The sequence below is a fragment of the Podarcis gaigeae genome (genome assembly GCF_964106915.1).
Source record: "Podarcis gaigeae genome assembly, chromosome: 4".
NCBI classification, from domain to species: Eukaryota; Metazoa; Chordata; class Lepidosauria; order Squamata; family Lacertidae; genus Podarcis; species Podarcis gaigeae.
The window spans coordinates 3,960,703-3,980,147 of NC_139677.1; the positions used below are offsets into that span (position 1 = coordinate 3,960,703).

The following is a 19,445-nucleotide window of genomic DNA, read 5'->3' on the forward strand; positions in this document are numbered from 1 at the left end:
AGGCATTCAGCTGTAAATCAAAATGATCTTATGGATATTTGGAAGCACCTTGTGAATATCTCTTACCTGGTAACAAAATCTGGTTGAAACGTCAATAGATGCTCCCACCGAAAGGTTTATTCAGGCTTGGCTAAGAAGATCTGCACTTGTCATCCAGGCACCACCAGCCTCCACCACTAGGCTCGGTGTGGGGCACCACCTTCAACCAGCAATTTGGTACCAATAAAAAACATGTGCTACACACATGTAAAAACTGCTTCTTACAGGATCCCAAGCTGTATAGTCTGCAAGTATAGTCCATATGCATATGACATCTGTTCAGGTGACCAGCTGAAAGTATCCCTTCTGACAGAAGCCCGCTTCCCTCATCTGTGTGAAATCAGTTCCTGTACATGTTTAAGTCATTTGCAGAGTCCTGGTAGAAGGAAGAAAGGAAGCAAGTAACAGTGCCATCAAGGCAGGACTTTGAGGCAGGATCCTCGGGGGCCTACTCAGCAGAATGAGCAAAAGAACTCTCATTTGCAGCAGGCCTGGCTCACCACATTCTAAAGGGAAGCAATACATACAGTAGTACCATCTAAAGAGGAGGCTCTCCTTAAGACCTTTAAGTTCAAAGCATAAGTAAAGGTAAAGGTACCCCTGCCCGTACGGGCCAGTCTTGACAGACTCTGGGGTTGTGCGCCCATCTCACTTAAGAGGCCAGGGGCCAGCGCTGTCCGGAGACACTTCCGGGTCACGTGGCCAGCGTGACATCGCTGCTCTGGTGAGCCAGAGCCGCACACGGAAACGCCGTTTACCTTCCCGCTGGTAAGCGGTCCCTATTTATCTACTTGCACCCGGAGGTGCTTTCGAACTGCTAGGTTGGCAGGAGCTGGGACCGAGCAGCGGGAGCGCACCCCGCCGCAGGGATTCGAACCGCCGACCTTTCGATCGGCAAGTCCTAGGCGCTGAGGCTTTAACCCACAGCGCCACCTGCGTCCCTAGTTCAAAGCATAGCATTACCTTTTTGTTCCTGAATAAAATAGGAGACCAGGGTAGTGATTTGTGTCAAAATTCACCTTAACATGTGGAGTTTGGGGAATCCTGGTCTAGCCTAAATGTTCCTGGATCTCATAAGCCAGTCACTTTTATTAGGATGACCTCAGAGACCACCCCTGCTTTATGCAGAAGTTCTTTTGTCTGCACCAACAGAGATGGTGTGCCGACCTTTTAAGGGAGGCGGAGAATTACAGTGACTGAGTTTTTCTCACCAGCTCCCATCACTGAGCATGTAAAACCTTCTAGCACCTGCTTTGGAGAGTATGAAGTAATGCAATGAGAAGTCATAAAAACCTGGATGCATGCTGTAACCAACTGAAGCTTTTCCTATTCACCAACTTTTAAATCCGTATGCCAGTGCTGCCTTGGAACGTTTGCTGTCCAAGCTACATCAAGGGACAACTCTTGCCTACTTTTTTACAATATCACTACAATTTGGCATTCATTCTAAGGCTTATTGTCCATCTGTGTACAGTACTGCAAAAATATTAAGAGAACACTACCAGCTCAAAGATGGCTAAGCATCTCAAATTATTGTTGATCTTCCAAGTGGGATTACTAGGATGGGCAATAAGGAAGATGGGGGCTGGATCTGATAATCATCTTCTACCAAAGCTTCCCAATTCTTCACTTCTCTTCATTTGTTATGCTCTAATTCTGAAATATCTCTGTCTGTCTGTCATTTGTTCCTCCTGTTGCAGAAGTCTCACGTAGCTGCACTCCTGGCCCTTTCTGGCCTCTCCTGGAGGTCCCACTGATAGAATCATAGAACCTTAGAGTTGGAAGGGACCCAAGGGTCATCTAGTCCAACCCCCTGCAATGTAGGAATCTCAGCTAAAGCATCCATGGCAGATGGCCACCCAACCTCTCTTTAAAAACCTCCAAGGAAGGAGAGTCCACCACCTCTCGTGGGAGTCTGTTCCACTGCCAAACAGCTCTTACTGTCAGAAAGTTTTTATGAATGTTTAGTCAGAATCTCCTTTCTTATAACTTGAAGCCACTGTCTTGAGTCCTACCCTCAAGAGCAGAAACAAGCTTGCTCCCTTCTCCATGTGATAGCCCTTAAGATATTTGAAGATGGCTATCATATCTCCTCTCTCTCTCCTCTTTTCTAGGCTAAACATACCCAGCTCCTTCAAGTGCTCCTCATAAGGCTTGGTCCTCCTCCTCTGCACACCTTCCAGCTAGTCAACATCCTTCTTAAATGGTGGTGTCCAGAATTGGACACAGGACTCTAGGTGGGCTCTGACCAAGGCAAAATAGAGCAGGACTATTACTTCCCTTGATCTAGACCAAGCACCCCCAAACTCGGCCCTCCAGATATTTCGGGACTACAACGCCCATCATCCCTACCTAACAGGACCAGTGGTCAGGGATGATGGAAACTGTAGTCCCAAAACAGCTGGAGGGCCATGTTTGGGGGTGCCTGATCTATACACTAAAAAGGTAAAAGGACCCCTGACCATTAGGTCCAGTCGTGACCGACTCTGCATCTGGGGTTGGGGCGCTCATCTCACTTTATTGGCCGAAGGAGCCGGCATACAGCTTCTGGGTCATGTGGCCAGCATGACTAAGCCGCTTCTGGCGAACCAGAGCAGCGCACGGAAACGCCGTTTACCTTCCCGCTGGAGCGGTACCTATTTATCTACTTGCACTTTGATGTGCTTTCGAACTGCTAGGTTGGTGGAAGCAGGGACCGAGCAACGGGAGCTCAACCCGTTGCGGGGATTCGAACCGCCAACCTTATGATCGGCAAGCCCAAGAGGCTCGGTGCTTTAACCCACAGCGCCACCCACGTCCCGGATCTATACACTACACTTCTGTTGATGCAGCTTAGAGTAGCATAAGTTTTTTTGTTGCTGCATCATCACACTGCTGACTCATGTTAAGCTTTTCACATGTACTGCTGGTAAGCCAGGTGTTCCCCATTCTATATTTGTGCATCTGGTTCTTCCTGCGTAGGCGCAGAACCTTACATTTGTCCCTACTGAAATTCATTTTGTTAGCTTGTGCCCAGTTCTCCAATTTGTTAAGGTCATTTTGAATTCTGATTCTGTCTTCTGCAACATTAGCTACCCTTCCCAATTTGGTGTCATCTACAAATTTGATGAGCATCCTCTCAATTCCTTCATCCAAGACATAAAGATGCCAAACAGCAACAGACCAGGACAGAACCCCGTGGCACACCACTTGTAACTTCAGTCAACCAGCTACAAATCCACCAAACAGTTACCTCATTCAACCCACATTTTACCAGCTTCCTCACAAGAATATGGGGGACTTTGTCAAAAGCCTTACTGAAATCAAAATACAATATGTCCACAGCATTCCCCTGATCCACCAAGTTTGTAATTCCATCAAAAAAAGAAATCAGATTTTTGAGAAACCCATGCTGGGTCTTAGTAATCACAGCAGGGGCTGTATGGGGGGGTGGGGGCCCATACCGACTTAAAAAAAATTTCGGGGGGGCCCAAGACCTCCAAACCGCTGCTGCTGGGGGAACGAAAGGGGCGAGCCCCGGGCTGCCCCAACCTTAAGTGAACCTGTGAGGGCCCGCCCTTTGCGGCAGCCGATTGGCTGCCGCCGTGGGCGGTGAATATTAATGAGCTAGGGGGAATCCCCGCTTCTCGCCCCTTTGACGCCAGCCCCGCGAGATTGTTGATGGGTCGAGAGCCCCACCCCCTCTCTAGATCGGGAGTGCCTTTGTTTTAACTCATTACTGAATGTATTTTAAAAGGTAACTATCGTCAAACAAGGAAAATAAAAAATACCAACATAATTTTGTGATTTTACAAAGCATAATATAACTAATAATTTTCTTAAATTATTGGGGGGGCAGAGCCCCCCCAAACGAATTTTTGAGGGGGCTCGGGCCCCCTCAGGCCCCATGGAGTCGGCGCCTATGAATCACAGCATCCTTTTCAAAATGCTCACAGGCCAACTGCTGAATGATCTGTTCCAGGACCTTCCCTGGTATCAATGTCAAGCCCACCGGTTGGTCTGGGTCTTCCTTTCCCCCCTTTTTAAATATGGGGACATTTGTCTGCCTCCAGTCTGTAGGGACCTCACCTGTTCTCAAAGAATTCTCAAAGATAATAGACAAGGCTCTGAAATTACATCCACAAGCTCCTTTAAACCCATGGATGCAGCTCACCAGAGATTTGAATTCATGTAAAGTAGCCTGGTGTTCCCTTACCATCTCTTTTCCTATCTTGGGCTGCAGCTCCCTCCTTACATCATTTATTCTGTTATCACCAGGTTGGGCATCACTTTTCCTTTGGGTGAAGACAGAGGCAAAGTAGATGTTGAGGAGTTCCACCTTTTCCCTGTCACCCAATAGCATTTCTCTCTGTTCCCCACACAGAGGACCTACCACTTGCTTGTTCTTCCTCTTCAGACATAGCTGAAGAAACCTTTTTAATTATTTTTAACCTCTCTTGCAAACCTGAGCTCATTCTGAGCTTTAGCCAGCCTGACTTTCCCCCTGCAACTGTTGACTACTTGTGTATACTCCTCCTTTGTGATTTCCTCTTTCTTCCATTTCGTATATATATCCTTCGTAACTCTCAGCTCATATGTAAGCTCCTCATGCAGACACACCGGTTTCCTTAGATGCCTCCCACTTTTCTTTCTTGTTGGTATTGTCTTGATTATTACTGATACAGTGGTACCTCGGGTTAAGAACTTAATTCGTTCTGGAGGTCCGTTCTTAACCTGAAGCACCACTTTAGCTAATGGGGCCTCCCACTGCCGCTGCGCTGCCAGAGCACAGTTTCTGTTCTCATCCTGAAGCAAAATTCTTAACCTGAGGTAATATTTCTGGGTTAGCGGAGTCTGTAACCTGAAGCGTCTGTAATCTGAAGCGTCTGTAACTTGAGGAACCACTGTATACTACTTTATTTCACTCCGCCCTTTATACCCCAAATTCACATATTCTGAAAAACCAAAACTCAGTCCCAAGTATACTGAAGCCTGTGTCCATGCAACTTGATTTGCTCTCATTTATCTTTCGCTACCTTTACTTCTCCCATTTTTCCTTCAGCCCCCAAGCACTATGAAGCACCATGTAAAGGTACAGCTAAAGGGACCCCTGACCGTGAAGTCCAGTCGCAGACGACTCTGGGGTTGCGGCGCTCATCTCGCTCTATAGGCCAAGGAAGCTGGTGTTTGTCTGCAGACAGTTTCCGGGTCATGGGTCCAGCATGACTAAGCTGCTTCTAGTGAACCAGAGCAGTGCACGGAAATGCCGTTTACCTTCCCGCCACAGCAGTACCTATTTATGTACTTGCACTTGAACTGCTAGGTTGGTAGGAGCTGGGACCAAACAACTGGAGCTCACCCCGTCGCGGGGATTCAAACCGCTGACCCTCTGATAGGCAAGCCCTAGGCTCTGTGGTTTAGAGCACAATGCCACCCACATCCCTAAAGCACCATGTACAATGTACAAAGAGTTCCAAACTGGAGGTGAGCAAGGGTTTGCCCACACAGGAATAGCCCTGTGCCTAGAAAGAAGCAGCTACCCAGTTCAAACTGCAGTGCTTGCTTTGAGTTTCATAGAATCAAAGAATCTTAGAGTTGGAAGGGACCCAAGGGTCATCTAGTCCAACCCCCTGCAATGCAGGACTCACAGCTAAAGCATCCAGGACAGATTTAAAAGATTTTGATTACAAAGCACACCAAATTATATCTGAATGGAATCAAAGGGAGGAGTGACCCTTGCCAATCCCCAGACCATGTGGGGAAAAGAAGAAAAGTTTGATTGGACTGGGCACAGGCATGGAATACGTATATGACTTCCAAGCAGAATTACAGGACTGTAAAGCATTGCCATCACTAACTTTTTGTGAATCATCAATTTCCCCAACACAGAGATGGAAATATTTTCCTCCACAGTGTCAGTTCATTCCTTGAGAGAGTTAAGTGTAAAGGGGAGAGAGTTTTAGAGCAGGAAACTCTGGGCTGAAGTCTCTGCTCCGTCAGAAAGCTCACCGGGTAGCAAGTCTCTCTTTTGACCTATCCTATCTCACAAGCTTGCTGTCATGGTGGCATGAAGAGGGAAGCCCCATTAACACTGCTCTGACCTCCTTGCAGGAAGGATAAACTAAACATGCAATAAACCCATTTTTTTTAGCTTTTCAATCATAGTTCATTCATTCATCTGCACTTAAAGCACTATTATACCACATTAACAGCCACGCCTTTCCACAGATAATCCTGGGAACTGCAGTTTGTGAAGAGTGCTGAAAATTACTGAGGCTTCAGGCAGAGCCGTAGCTACGGGGGGGCGGGGGGGGGGGGCTAGCCAGATTTTCTGCCCCGGGTGAAGCCTCCGGAGGGGTGTCATTCAGGCTCCCAGTCTGTGTGTACACAAATGGGCACGGTGTGTGTGGGTGTGGGTGTGTGCACCAAACTGTGTCTTTGACCCGGGTAAAATAAAGCCTAGTTTTACTCCTGCTTGAAGTCCCCCTATTTCCCTCACAGAGCTACAATTCCCAGGGGGACTGTTAAACCCCTCTGGGAATTATAGCTCTGTTAGAGGAATAGGGATCTCCTAACAACTCTCACCAACAAACAAACCACAGTTCCCATGATACTTTGGGCAAAGCGATATCTATCAACGTGGCATAATCATGGGCAGCAACAGAATGAGACAAGCACCCCCCCCCCAAGCAAGGAGATCACCCACTCCCAGCCCATTGCTGGACTCCTCACTAGTAAGGGCAGAAAAACAAGACTCCCCTAGTAGGTAGTACCAGCTGTCATTCTGGGAGGCCAGAATGCCCTGCCCTCCCCTCCCAATAACACAACTGTATGTGCAACTGACATAAAAGAGAGACTATATGTGGTTGGCCAAATCCTTGGAAATGACCTCGCATGCACAATTTTTGCACATTGTCAGACCTTTTATCTTTTAATGGGTTTTTCTTCAGGGTTTCACTGCAGCATTCGCATGCTTACAACACTCGCAAATGCCAACATTCTGTACTGAAATTGTCCTGCTGTTGTCTCACTTCCCTCATAATATCAGTATAAAATTTAATTACATAGATTGAACTTTTTAGTCTTGTCTCAGGATATAAAATTAGTTTCCATAAATCACTCCCTCCACAGATTCCGCTGGGTGAGCTCCCCTTTCTGGACTCTGGCATAAACAACTATCTTCAAGTGGAGGCCGACAAAGCTGGTTTTTGCAGCTATTTCTCAGACTTCAGGAGATAAGCACAAAAACTACCACTTCTGTTCAGCGGGGCGGGGAGGGGGAGCAGTTTCATATGCCATTTGCTAATTGGACAGTACATTTAAGGTTCAGCAGTAATTAAATCAAATCATGGTTCAGAGAAGGATGCATTTTCATTGTGATTTTTCCCTTCCTCTGAAATCACATGAATTTTAACTCATGCATATCTAATTTTAGTATTTCATATTTCACGGTGTCTTAACTCTGCATTTTACTGAACCCTGATACTAAATTTCTCCCCTCCCCCCGTCAAATGTCAGATATTAATGGAGCAACTGCATGCGATAGTTGCATTCCCAGATGATGCTGGATGAGAAATTTTGCTTTGCACTAGAACACTGAATCACCCCTCCCACGCGCATAAGGAGAGCCTCCTGGATCAGACCAAAGGAGCCCCTCCAGCACTTAGTCTGCCATCCACAGAGGACAACCAGAAGTTAAATGAAACCAACAAGCTGGACCTGAGCAGGGTTGGGGAATGTGAAACCTATTCCCTGGGGTTAGATACAAAAGTACAAATGCATAAAAACTCACAACACACCCAAAATACAATGTTTAAGGGCAGCACCTCAAAATAGCTTTTTCATGCAGAATCCTAAATGAATCTTAAAGGGAAGTGGGACTTCTAGTGAAAAGGGGAGAGGGACACCTGTCACTTTTTTGGATGATAGATGATAGTTCCTATATACTTCTTACATCATATGGTATGTAAGAATAGCCCAGGCACCTATTTCCTTGCTGCAAAACAGTACTGGAAGTGGGTGGTTTGGAATGAAAACACGGGGTGGGAATGGGGCTGCCTAGTTCTTCCCCTGCCCACCTCTTCAACATTGTTTGAGGGGGCGATGGGAGCATCCCTCCCAGCTTGTGGGGTGCGGGTTGAGGTTTCTCAGAACCATGGCAAAGCAGGAAGAAGGGTTGAACTCATTTCTCCCCAAACGTGATCAAGCCCAGCACCCAGTTACTATTAATACTTCTAGATTCATAAAACTGAAATCAGGGGTGGAGAAGCTGTAGTTCTCCACATGCTGTTGCGTGCCTGACTATGCATTTGCCTCCAAGAGACGCACAGGTCATCCAGTTGTCTGCCTTTTAAATACAGTGGTGCCTTGCAAGACGAAATTAATTCATTCTGCGAGTTGTTTCGTATTGCGATTCTTTCGTCTTGCGGAGCGCGGATTCCCTGAGTATTAACGGCTTTAAGAAAAAGGAAGCAAACTCGCAAGACGTTTTCGTCTTGCGAAGCAAGCCCATAGGGAAAATCGTCTTGCGAAGCAACGCAAAAAACGAAAAAACCCTTTCGTCTTGCGAGGCATTCGTCTTGCGAGGCATTCGTCTTGCGAGGTACCACTGTAGATATAATATAGACAACAGTAGAATATGGCAGGCTAGTTTTAAAGACTGGTTACCTTAATTTTGATAGTGTCCACATTTTCCCATCTAGTAATTTCACCTAAAGTCTGACCTTTTGGGCAGGGAGATGGAGCAAAGTGACAGTAAGCTCTAATGTTTAGGAAAAGAAATGTTTCCTTCTTGGTGGCTGCTCCCAGACTTTTGAGCTCCCTCCCTAGGGAAGCCAGCCTGGCTCCCTCCTTGTTGTCCTTCCTCCAGCAGGTAAAGACCCTCTTGTTCCTACAGGCTTTTGGGAAGTGACTTTTAATGAAAGAGCTGATTCCATACTGTCTTTATTGTAATTATCTGTATGTTGTTAATAGATGTTTTAGATAGATAGATGCTAGGGAGGGAGCTAGATAGATAGTGTTACAAGACCTGGGTCTTCCCCCTCACTCTGCCGATGGGGTTCCAGGCACGCAGCCAGGTCTGTGGTCCTTTGGTGAATTGAGACACGGCGGAGACTGTCGTAGCCGTAAGAAATATGATTTATTCACCTATTTACACATTCAGTCTGCATGGAGTGAGTCCAGTCCTTACAGCATGGTAGACAGCATGGTAGAAGAGCTTGTGCCGCACAGCAGTGCAGCCAGCCTGCCCAAAATGGAGCCCAGTCTTCCTTCCTTCCTTTTCCCAGCAACCCTGATTCAGGACTCTCTTCCTATCATCTCACATTCCGTTGCCCTGGGAACCTTCCAAATCCCTTGTCTCTGTTCACTCCTCAGGGCAAAGGGAAAGGACAGTTCTCTTGCCTTGCCAATGGCCCTCAATGGCCCTGTATTGTTTCTTAATGGCGCTAGCCTGACCAGGTCATTTATCATAGGCCAGCTCAAGAATTCCTCTGCAGCTTGTATTTCTCCCTTCACATTGCAGATAATCAAAATCTTATCACTTATTAATTTCTAGGGTTTAGGGAGTCCCCCTCTCAAATCTATAACACTAGATAGATGGATAGATGATGATGATGATGATAGATGATAGATAGATAGACAGCTATAGATAGATAGATGATGATGACGATAGATAGATAGATAGATAGATAGATAGATAGATAGATATAGATATAGATAGATAGATAGATAGATAGATAGATAGATAGATAGATAGATAGATGATAGATAGATATAATTCTATTAAGGTTTAGTTGTTTTAGTTGTTCACATTTTATCTATTGACCTCCTTGAGTCAGGGGAAAGGGTGGGGTATAAATAAATATAACTATAACAAAACAACAACAACAACAACAACAACAGTACCTCATCTTGTTGTTTGTATTCAGTTAACCAACTTTTCTTTGGTCATCAACATTATCACCTGGAAGGCAAATAAAAATGATCCTACAGGAGCAAGGCAGCATTTAGGCTAATCTTATTCAATTGGAAGAAAGAAACACAAGGATTTCCAAAACTTGAGCCAAAAGTCAGATACGGAAATTCTGGGAGTTCTCTGTTATTGGAAACATTGTGAGTGATTCTGCTAGAGACATTTTGTAACAAATCAAATGAAAATGAAAAACTTTAAGCACAACCTACATCAAAACTGGAAGGAGTGGCAATTTTTCTATTTTCACTAATCTCACAACACAGCAGTCTTGAAAAATTCCATTCTCCATGACTGCCAGCTCCACAATTGGGGAAATCAAGGGAAGACAGCAGGGGGTTATCACATGACATGAGAAAACTGTTCTTCAGAAGATGACCTGAAATGTTCTAATTATTGGTTATTCCCTCTAGTCGGCAAATGCAGCCAGCAATCACGTAAAGTTCAGTGAACCCACAAGTGTACAGCTGTTATCTTTGACTTGTGTCCAAAACAAAATTGGAACAAAATTTACTCAGACAAGAAGAAAGTCGCCTCTTTAAAAGCAGTTATTTTTTGAGCCAGATATACAGGTTTGAAAATAAAAAGTAAATGATCTTTTTTCTTCCTATGAATTGAGCCATGGTCAACATCTTGGACAAAATGTTAACATGGATTAGCTCCTTGACTGAACAAAGTCTCACCAAGACTAGCTGCACAGAGTCTCTAGAGCTTTGGATAGTTTTTCCCCTTGATACTGACTTTTTCGTATTTTATCTTTTAAGACATGTTGTCTCTCCTTCACATATTTATGAAAGACTTGGTTGATTTTATTTTGCTACAAACAAGAGGCTCAGTGGTGCTGGCAATGGCAGTACTCTGGCACGCTTTAATAGATGCAAAGAATTTCAGTGTGGCCGAAGTGAGGACAAAAGAAATAGTTGACTGCTGTTTTCCTCACTCAGCATATCAATTTTCTTTATGCTGTTAGGTAAAGGATCCTTGGACAGTTAAGTCTAGTTGAATTTTACTATGGGGCTTCAGCGCTTATCTCTCTTTCAGGCCAAGGGAGCCAGTGTTTGTCCACAGACAGGTTTTTGGGTCATGTGGCCAGCAGGACTAAACCGCTTCTGGTGCAACAGAACACCATGACAGAAGCCAGAGCACACGGAAATGCCGTTTACCTTCCTGCCACAGCTGTACCTATTTATCTACTTGCACTGGCATGCTTTCAAACTGCTAGGTTGGCAAGAGCTGGGACAGAGCAACAGGAGCTCACCCTATAGCACGAATTTGAACCGCCAACCTTCCTATCAGCAAGCCCAAGAGGCTCAGTGGTTTAGACCATAGCACCACCCGCATCTCCAATCTTTAAAGTGTATTGCAAGTTCTCATTGTGTGACGTGACATGTAAATGGCAGCTCTGAGATGCAGCCAACATCTTTCTTGTCTCATTTCCCCCCCACCCCACCCCAAAGGAATTTCAATGGCCTTTAGATTAATCATGCATTCCCTGGCACTGAAGGTTAAGAACAAATCATAAATTGGGAATAGAATTCCAGGGTTTTTGATGTGTAAAAAATGACCTAATATAGCAGATGTGGGGAATTGTAACCCTCCAAATGTTGCTGGACTGCAGCTCCCACCACCCCTGATCCCTGGCCAGGCTGGCGGGGGGGGGGGGTGGAGTTCAGCAGCATCTGGAGGGTTACAGCTTTCCCTCCCCTGCAATAGAACAGATCAGAAGAATCTTTATTTGCATCAGCCACTAGCCATAGAAAAAGGTCTACATAAAAACACTGTTCTCCCCTGCAATTATAAGGTTGGACTTGTAGAAAGAGAAATAAAGTGTTGGACTCAGAACAGGGTGGGATCAAACCTGAGTTCAACCATGTATGCTACTATGTCCCTGTGGAGGAATCCTGAGCTCCAGTGCTTTTTCCCCAGGTATGCAGCTCAGCGGTATGCAGTGCTGGAACCCTTTTCCCTTTTGTTTTTATTTTACACATCCACACTTCAAAATTGCTACGTGTGCAATTTATCTACCTGTTTCCTCTACCCATCTTCCTAGCCTTCTCACTCCTTTTCCTCTACCACCTTGGAGCAGACTGTAGCAGATCCTACCCCTCTGTCACCAGTTGTGGCAGATACCACCTATGTATGTATGGGTTATCTTATGGGGTTTTCTTTTGTGGGGGTAAACTTAGATCTTTGGAGACTCAGGCAGAAGCTGAACAAATAAAAGAACAAATTTACAGAACAAAGTTGATAAAACAAAGGATGTGTCAGGAGACAATGTTCTTTCAGGAAACAGTTAACTTATTAATATTACACTAAATCTAGTGGGTGTTGCAGGCTTCTAGACAAGGCTTCTATATGCACCTTTCTGTTGCTTAATTCAGTTAGGATGCTTCAGTTACATGTTACAGGTTTCTAGCCTAGATGGTCAATGCTCAGCTTATTTCCAGTTACTTCACTTCAGCTCCTTAGCTTAGTTTTTGCATAGGTGTTACAGCTTAATACTTAATACTTTAAGCAAGGTGAACCTTTCTGTCAGATCCCCAACCTTCTGTCAATGACACTCCTGAGGTACTTCTGGCAGTGCAACAGACCCAGGGAATCACCTCACCCCTCTTAACAGGCTTGGGAGTCTTCTCTACCTAGAAGATCTCTCTCCTCCCCACTGGATCCTCACAACTTCTAATTCTCCTGCTCAAACTCAGCCCTCCAGTTCATTTCTGTCTGAATACTCTCCCAAGACACCACACTCTTGTCTTCCAGTCTAAGCTCAGGAGACTCCTTTCCCTCAGAGCAGAGACCAAGACCAACTCTCTAAGTCTCCCCCACAAACAATCTCTCAACTATCTCAGAAATGCCTCCTTTTATTTCCCCTCCCAAAGTGCAGGCTCCACCCCCATCATCTGGCTGGCAGTCTTGGTGGCCAATCCAAGTGAGGTTCCAGGCCGCTAGTGGATTTCTGAGGCACTGCATCACCAGACTGGTCTAGTTCAGCTGTCCGTCACATACATATCTGAATTGCTCTGGTTCTAGTCTAGAGACTGATCATTCACTTAGTTCTGTGTCTGCCAAAAGGTTATTGTACACTTTGCCATTCAGAAGCATTCAGTTCTTGTATGACAATCAGAAGCGGGGGGGGGGGGGGGCTGTATTTGTCACCAGGGGACAGCTCTTCTACCTGGGACACCTTACGTGTTGGATGGCAAGTTGGGTCAACGTTCTGACAGTCTGGTTAGCCAGCTTGTTGCCTTTCATGTCTGCAGGCATCCAATAAACAACAACATTACAAGCCTCCAATGACAGACAGTGATAGGAAGTAACAATCAGGAGATGAAGCAGAAAAAGAAGAATTAGCTAAGGGAGTCAAGATAAAGTCCAGATTTGCCTTACCTCAGGAATTCAACACAAATCAGAGTTTTCCCCAAAGGATGAAAGAAGTTCAGCATTAATTACAGATGATCCAATTGGCATCTTTCTTACTACTTTCCAGTCCATTGTGGATGAATGTTGCTCCCTGGGATTTAGATCTATCTGTAAAAATCACAAGATAATCGATATGCATTGAAAAATGTTTCAGAGATACAGTTGCTGATACCGTCAAGATGTAACCCTAACTCACAGAAGCTGAGCAAGCAAGTAAGTCTGAATAATTGTAAATGAGTGCAATTTCAGTTGTTGCAGTAACTATTTAAACCTAAATGCAAGAATGGAATCAGTAGAGTGAAGAGACTATCCCTGGAGGGGCAGTCAGTACCAATAATAGTTTAGCAGCATGCAGCAGAGACAGTTGTGCATGACACAGACGCAGCAGTGGTTCAAATAGTTCTGAATAAAGGCTGAGCACAGGAGATGTGAAATATATTCTAGTAAATCATTAGGTTCCCTATGGACAAATAGGGCCCTGTTTCTTCAAAGCTGAAAGCTTTGCAGAACTGTACACTATAGAGCCCCAGTTCAGCTTAAAATAGATAGATACACTATAGATTCATAGCACACATGCTCCTCATTTTGGAAGTTTGGCTGTCCCTCTCACTGGTAATCTTCCAATGTCAACTTAAGGTGTTTTTATTTAATCAAGCTTTTCAGAGATAATAAAAATTGTGGGCCATATATAGATACCAGAGTTTTGAAGTTTGTTGTTTTAAGGATGGTTTTAGAATTTTCATTGTGTCCATTATAGATGAATAAAGTAAAGGTAAAGGCACCCCGTATGGGCCAGTCGTGTCCGACTCTAGGGCTGTGCGCTCATCTCACTCAAGAGGCCGGGAGCTGGCGCCGTCCGAGGACACTTCCGGGTCACGTGGCCAGCGTGACAAAGCTGCACTGGTGAGCCAGCACCCGTGCCGCACACAGAAATGCCATTTACCTTCCCGCTATAAAGCGGTACCTATTTATCTACTTGCACTTAGGGGTGCTTTCGAACTGCTAGGTGGGCAGGAGCTATATATAGATGAATAGTGGGATATAAAACAAACAAGTATTCAAACCATATTGTCAGGAAAGCATTGTTCAATATTTGAATAAGATATAAGGATTTATTGGAAAATAAAACCCCAAGGTGGCTGTCACCAATGGAAGCAAAAGCCCAGAAAAAGCTTAATATGGAGGCCAAATGGAAATTTTGGAACAAGAGGGAGATAGATTGAAACTGCAGAATTTTGAGAAACTAAAAAACAAAGTGCGAGATTGGCTTCATAATTATCAGATAATGGAGGCATATAATTTGGACAAGAAAATTGGCTTCCAGGTGGAAAAATCTAAATTAGAAACAGAACTGTTAGAACCCAAAACTAAGATTTTGTCAAAGATGTATAACTTGCTGTTGAAATGGAACACTCAGGATGAAATGGTGAAATCTGCTATGATTAAATGGGCACAAGATGTTGGACATAACATTATGTTTGCTGACTGGGAACAGTTGTGGACCACAGGTATGAAATTCACGGCATGTAATGCCTTAAGAGAGAATATTATGAAAATGATATACAGGTGGTACATGACCCCAGTAAAGCTCGCAAAAATCTATCATCTGCCCGATAATAAATGTTGGAAATGTAAAGAAACTGAAGGTACATTCTTTCACCTTTGGTGGAAGTGCCCAAGGATCAAGGCTTTCTGGGAAATGATCTATAATGAAATGAAAAAGGTATTTAAATATACCTTCCTGAAGAAACCAGAGGCCTTCCTTCTGGGCATTGTCGGCCAATTGGTGTCAAAGAAGGACAGAACTTTTTTTTATGTATGCCACAACAGCAGCAAGAATACTTATTGCAAAGTACTGGAAGACTTACCCACTCTGGAAGAATGGCAGACGAAGGTGATGGACTATATGGGACTGGCAGAAATGACTGGCAGAATCCGAGACCAGGGAGAAGGGTCGGTGGAAGAAGATTGGAAGAAATTTAAAGACTATCTACAGAAATATTGTAAAATTAATGAATGTTAGAATGATGTTGGATAGAAATTAAGTGGTTTACAGCTGTAATGTTTTAAGAGAATAGGAAAAAAGGGTTAAAAATCTAAGGGTAAGGATTTGGTGAACCAACAATTTGAAGTGAAATACAAAAAAGGGAGGTATGAGGAGGTCCGGGAAATAAGTTAAAGGAAAAGTAGTAAATGGAAAATCTATGTGTTTTTAATTATTTTTATTTTGTATTTTTGTTATTTTCATTTTTTTTCATTTTTTTTGTAACATTTTAAAAAATCTTAATAAATATTCTATAAAAAATATATAAAAAACAAACAAGTATCCATTCCCGCCAGATTAGGGTTACCAGATGTCCCTGGTTCCCGGGGACAGTTCCCAGATTTGCAAATGTGTCCCCGGGAAACGTGGCAGCAGCAGCCTCAGCAGCCCGAAGTCAGCCTGGTAGTGCAGTCGGCTCTGGCTGGCTTCAGGAGCTGCTTGCTGCTCGCTGCCACCGCCACTGTCCAAGGGGAACTGTGGACATCCAGCAGTAGAGATCTCCTGCCCCCTTTGTTTTGACAGATCGGGGGAGACTTGGGAGTCTTGGGTGGGTGGGCGTTGTCCAGTTTTTTAGAAAATTCTGCGCATTTATGTTTCACAGGGTGCAAAAGAAGGGATTTGCACCTTTATACAACATGCATGTGTGCTTGAGCCCAGGGTCTTTTGCCTCACCATCCTGTTGCTACTCAGCTTCAAAAAAAAAAAAAAAAAGTGTCCCCAGATTCATTGAAAAAAAATCTGGTAACCATATGCCAAATGTCCACTATAAAAGAACTACCAGAATTTACTAATTAATTAAAACAGTTTAACCTTGCCTTTGATCTATGATCTCTTAAAGCAGGTAATGCCATCCATTGTAAAAATAATAATAAAGTAAGAATACATAGCCAACTAGAGGTTATACAAAGACAGAGCACAACCACAGCACAACAATATGGAACAGTCCTACATACAAACATTTTTTTATAGGGCAAGGTGGGGGACATGATCTATGGTATTTATAGGTAGCACACACTACCTGTGTGCTCAGGGGACCTGCAAAAATATGGTAGGGCAGGATGCCACAAGAGTCCTGCTTTAGTGATATAGACAACTGAGTTAAAGAACAAGGGTATAAAAAAACTAAAGTTATGCCAGCAATGAATGCTGGAAAAACCACATCTTTCAAAAGGCTAGAAGGAACAAGGACAACTAGGAAGCCATTCCATCTCCAAGAAACCTCTGTCATGTTCCCACCACCATATTTAAGATGGATAATAAGGCTTTGTCATAAAAGCGCTAAGCAGTTTGTAAGAAATAGTAATATTATCAACAAAACAGTTAAAACCAAGTGATTGAAAACATTTAAAAGCTACTCTAAAATTGTAACACCACATTATATAACAATGATAAGCAATTAACTGTGTTTAAAATGGCTTCCTGAAACATGGCGAGAGGCAACCATAAAGCTTATATGAAAACCAAATAAGGACCATGACATCCTACTGACCAATCTCACAACTGTAGCAAGATGCAGAGATTATTTTCTAGCTATTCTTGCTAAAAGATTGCATAAAATTATGCTATACATACACACTAAGTTCCAACAGGCTTTATGAAAAAAATCACAAACCCTTTTAAGAAATGTAAAAAGACAGATCAGTTGCATAGAAATGAGTAAAGAACCAAATCAACAACCCCTTTTCTTTTCTTATTTGACATGGAAAAGCCTTTTGATCAATTACAGTGGAGCTTTCTTACCAGGGCCACACAAGAACTGAACTTAGGTAGCCTTTTCAAGACATAGACAAATTTTCTGTATCAGTGCTTTAAATAAAAAATCTACATAAATAATCCTATGCCAAAAATGCCACCTATCTGCCAAGGAACACGTTTAGGATGTCCATTATCCCCTTTACTCTTAACTATATTTCTTGAACTCTTGGCAATTCACATACAAGAAAATAAGAAGATTAAAGGATTAGATCCAGATATTAAGAGGTAAAAATATCTTTGTATGCTGATGACATAATATTATATCTATCCCAGCCAGAATGTTTTTTTTTGGGGGGGGGGGGTGGAATGCCCTCCAGCTGTATATAGGAAAGCCTTGGGCTATAACGTAAATATTCTAAAATCTGTTTTTTTGGAGTAAACATCTCAAGTGAACAACAAAATAAGCTTCTAGAAACTACTAAACTAAATTGGAAGTCCGCTCTGATATCTGGGGATTTGGATTCACTCAAATTTTGAACTAATGAAGGAATATAACTGCAATTTATTTTATACACAAATATAGAAGGACTAAAAGAACTGGGGAAAATAACCAGTGTCATGGCTGGGGAGGATAGCTATCATAAACCTGGTTACTTAGCAAAATTGATATTTCTGTTCATTTTTGCTGGAAATTGTTATTTTAAAGAAACCTAGCACTTTGGCAACAGAAAGTAATGAAATTTATCTGAAGAAGCAGACCTTCAAGAACAGCTAATGAAAATCTCTACCAAAAAATTAACAAAGGCAGCCTTGAGGTGCCTGTATTATTTGCTATCATCAAGCATCTAAACTAGCTCTAATTAAGTAGATGTTATATGTCTCCTATATAAGTAGAAGAATTCTTTATAGGAAATCTCTGTGGAATACACTTTGATATAAGCCCAACAAAAACACCTCAAACTAAAAATTTATACTTTCTACTAAAGCAACAATTAAAGTTTGTATTAAGCTCCCTATTTATTTAGCCTCTGTCTTCTCACCACTGGCATCAATTCTACAGGATGAATTGGTGGATAAAGAACTATATAGGACAATCAATACTTCAATATGGATAAATATATTGTGTGTATGTGCTTGGATTTAAGATGAAAATATGATCTCTCATCACCAAGCATTGACAATATACTCTCCCATTATTTCAGCTTTTTCAACTTAGACATGTGGCAGAGAAAATAGTACAGTAGATAAATATGGAAAGCAGCATAAACTGACTGCATTTGAAGCTCTTCTAATGAAACTCAACCCAAAAAGATTGATTACTATACTAACATCTACATAACCCTTTTGGAAATTAAACTCATTTGAACGTAGTCCATATGCAAGATAAAATGGGATTATAGAAACAGTTAAAATGGGACTATAGAAAAAGCATAAACTCCAACATGCAACAACAAGAATGGACTTGGGTGTTCAATAATATCCTCAAACATTTAATAAGTTTCCAGCATTAAAAAGCATTTCTTTAAGAGAATATCCCAGTGATATCTCACTCCTCATAAACTAACCAGAATACATAAAGTAAAATTCCCAGCTAGATGTGTGGATCTTTAAGAACAAATTATCTGAGCATTTTCTGGTACTATAAAAGGTTGTAACAATTCTGGAATGTATATTTAATATAATGCATGACAGCACTGACCTCAACTTGCTGTGGTGCTTCAAAACTGCTCTTCTCTGTTGCTTGAAAACAGAGGTAAGACCAATAGATCTAGAAGTGATTGCAACCTTCCGAGCAACTTCTAGCATCCACATCACTAATTACTGGAAGACTAAAACAGTCCCTCGATTAAAAGACTGTGTGTGAGATTGTAGCCAAGGGCAGAAACTTTGCAATTTCCCAACAGTTTCCCATAAGCACCTTGCTTGCACCTTTCTGCACAGGGTAGCAAGCACAGAGTAACTGCAGGTTATTGCTACAGCATACTAAGCAATTCTGCTGTTTAGGCACCCAAATGCATAATCTTAGCCAACTTCATAAATGGGTAAAGAGTTTTCAAAAGCCTTAGAACAGGCCGTTTTGAATCAGAGGATTTCCGATATCTCAAACAAGAGCTGATAGCTCAAAATCACACTTAAGAGGATTGGTTTCTATGTGGAATGGTTTTATAGTTGAACTTGATTGGTATGAGAGATAGATTTAGTATAGAACAAGAAACTGTGCCAAAGCAAAGATTGTTCTTTACATGATATGGAAGGGTGACATTGCTAATGCAGTGCCCAAGAAATTCCATGACTTCT

The 19,445-nt window shown here is 42.8% G+C and overlaps 1 long non-coding RNA gene across 1 annotated transcript in view; it reads right to left on the bottom strand.

Annotated features, from left to right (window-relative positions):
* Positions 1–18,996, bottom strand: part of LOC310844138 — a 96,240-nt gene extending 77,244 nt beyond the window's left edge. The window contains exon 1 of the long non-coding RNA XR_014563980.1: positions 18,847–18,996. This is a non-coding gene — a long non-coding RNA (uncharacterized lncRNA). The remainder of the gene's footprint in view (positions 1–18,846) is intronic.
* Positions 18,997–19,445: the final 449 nt, after the last annotated feature.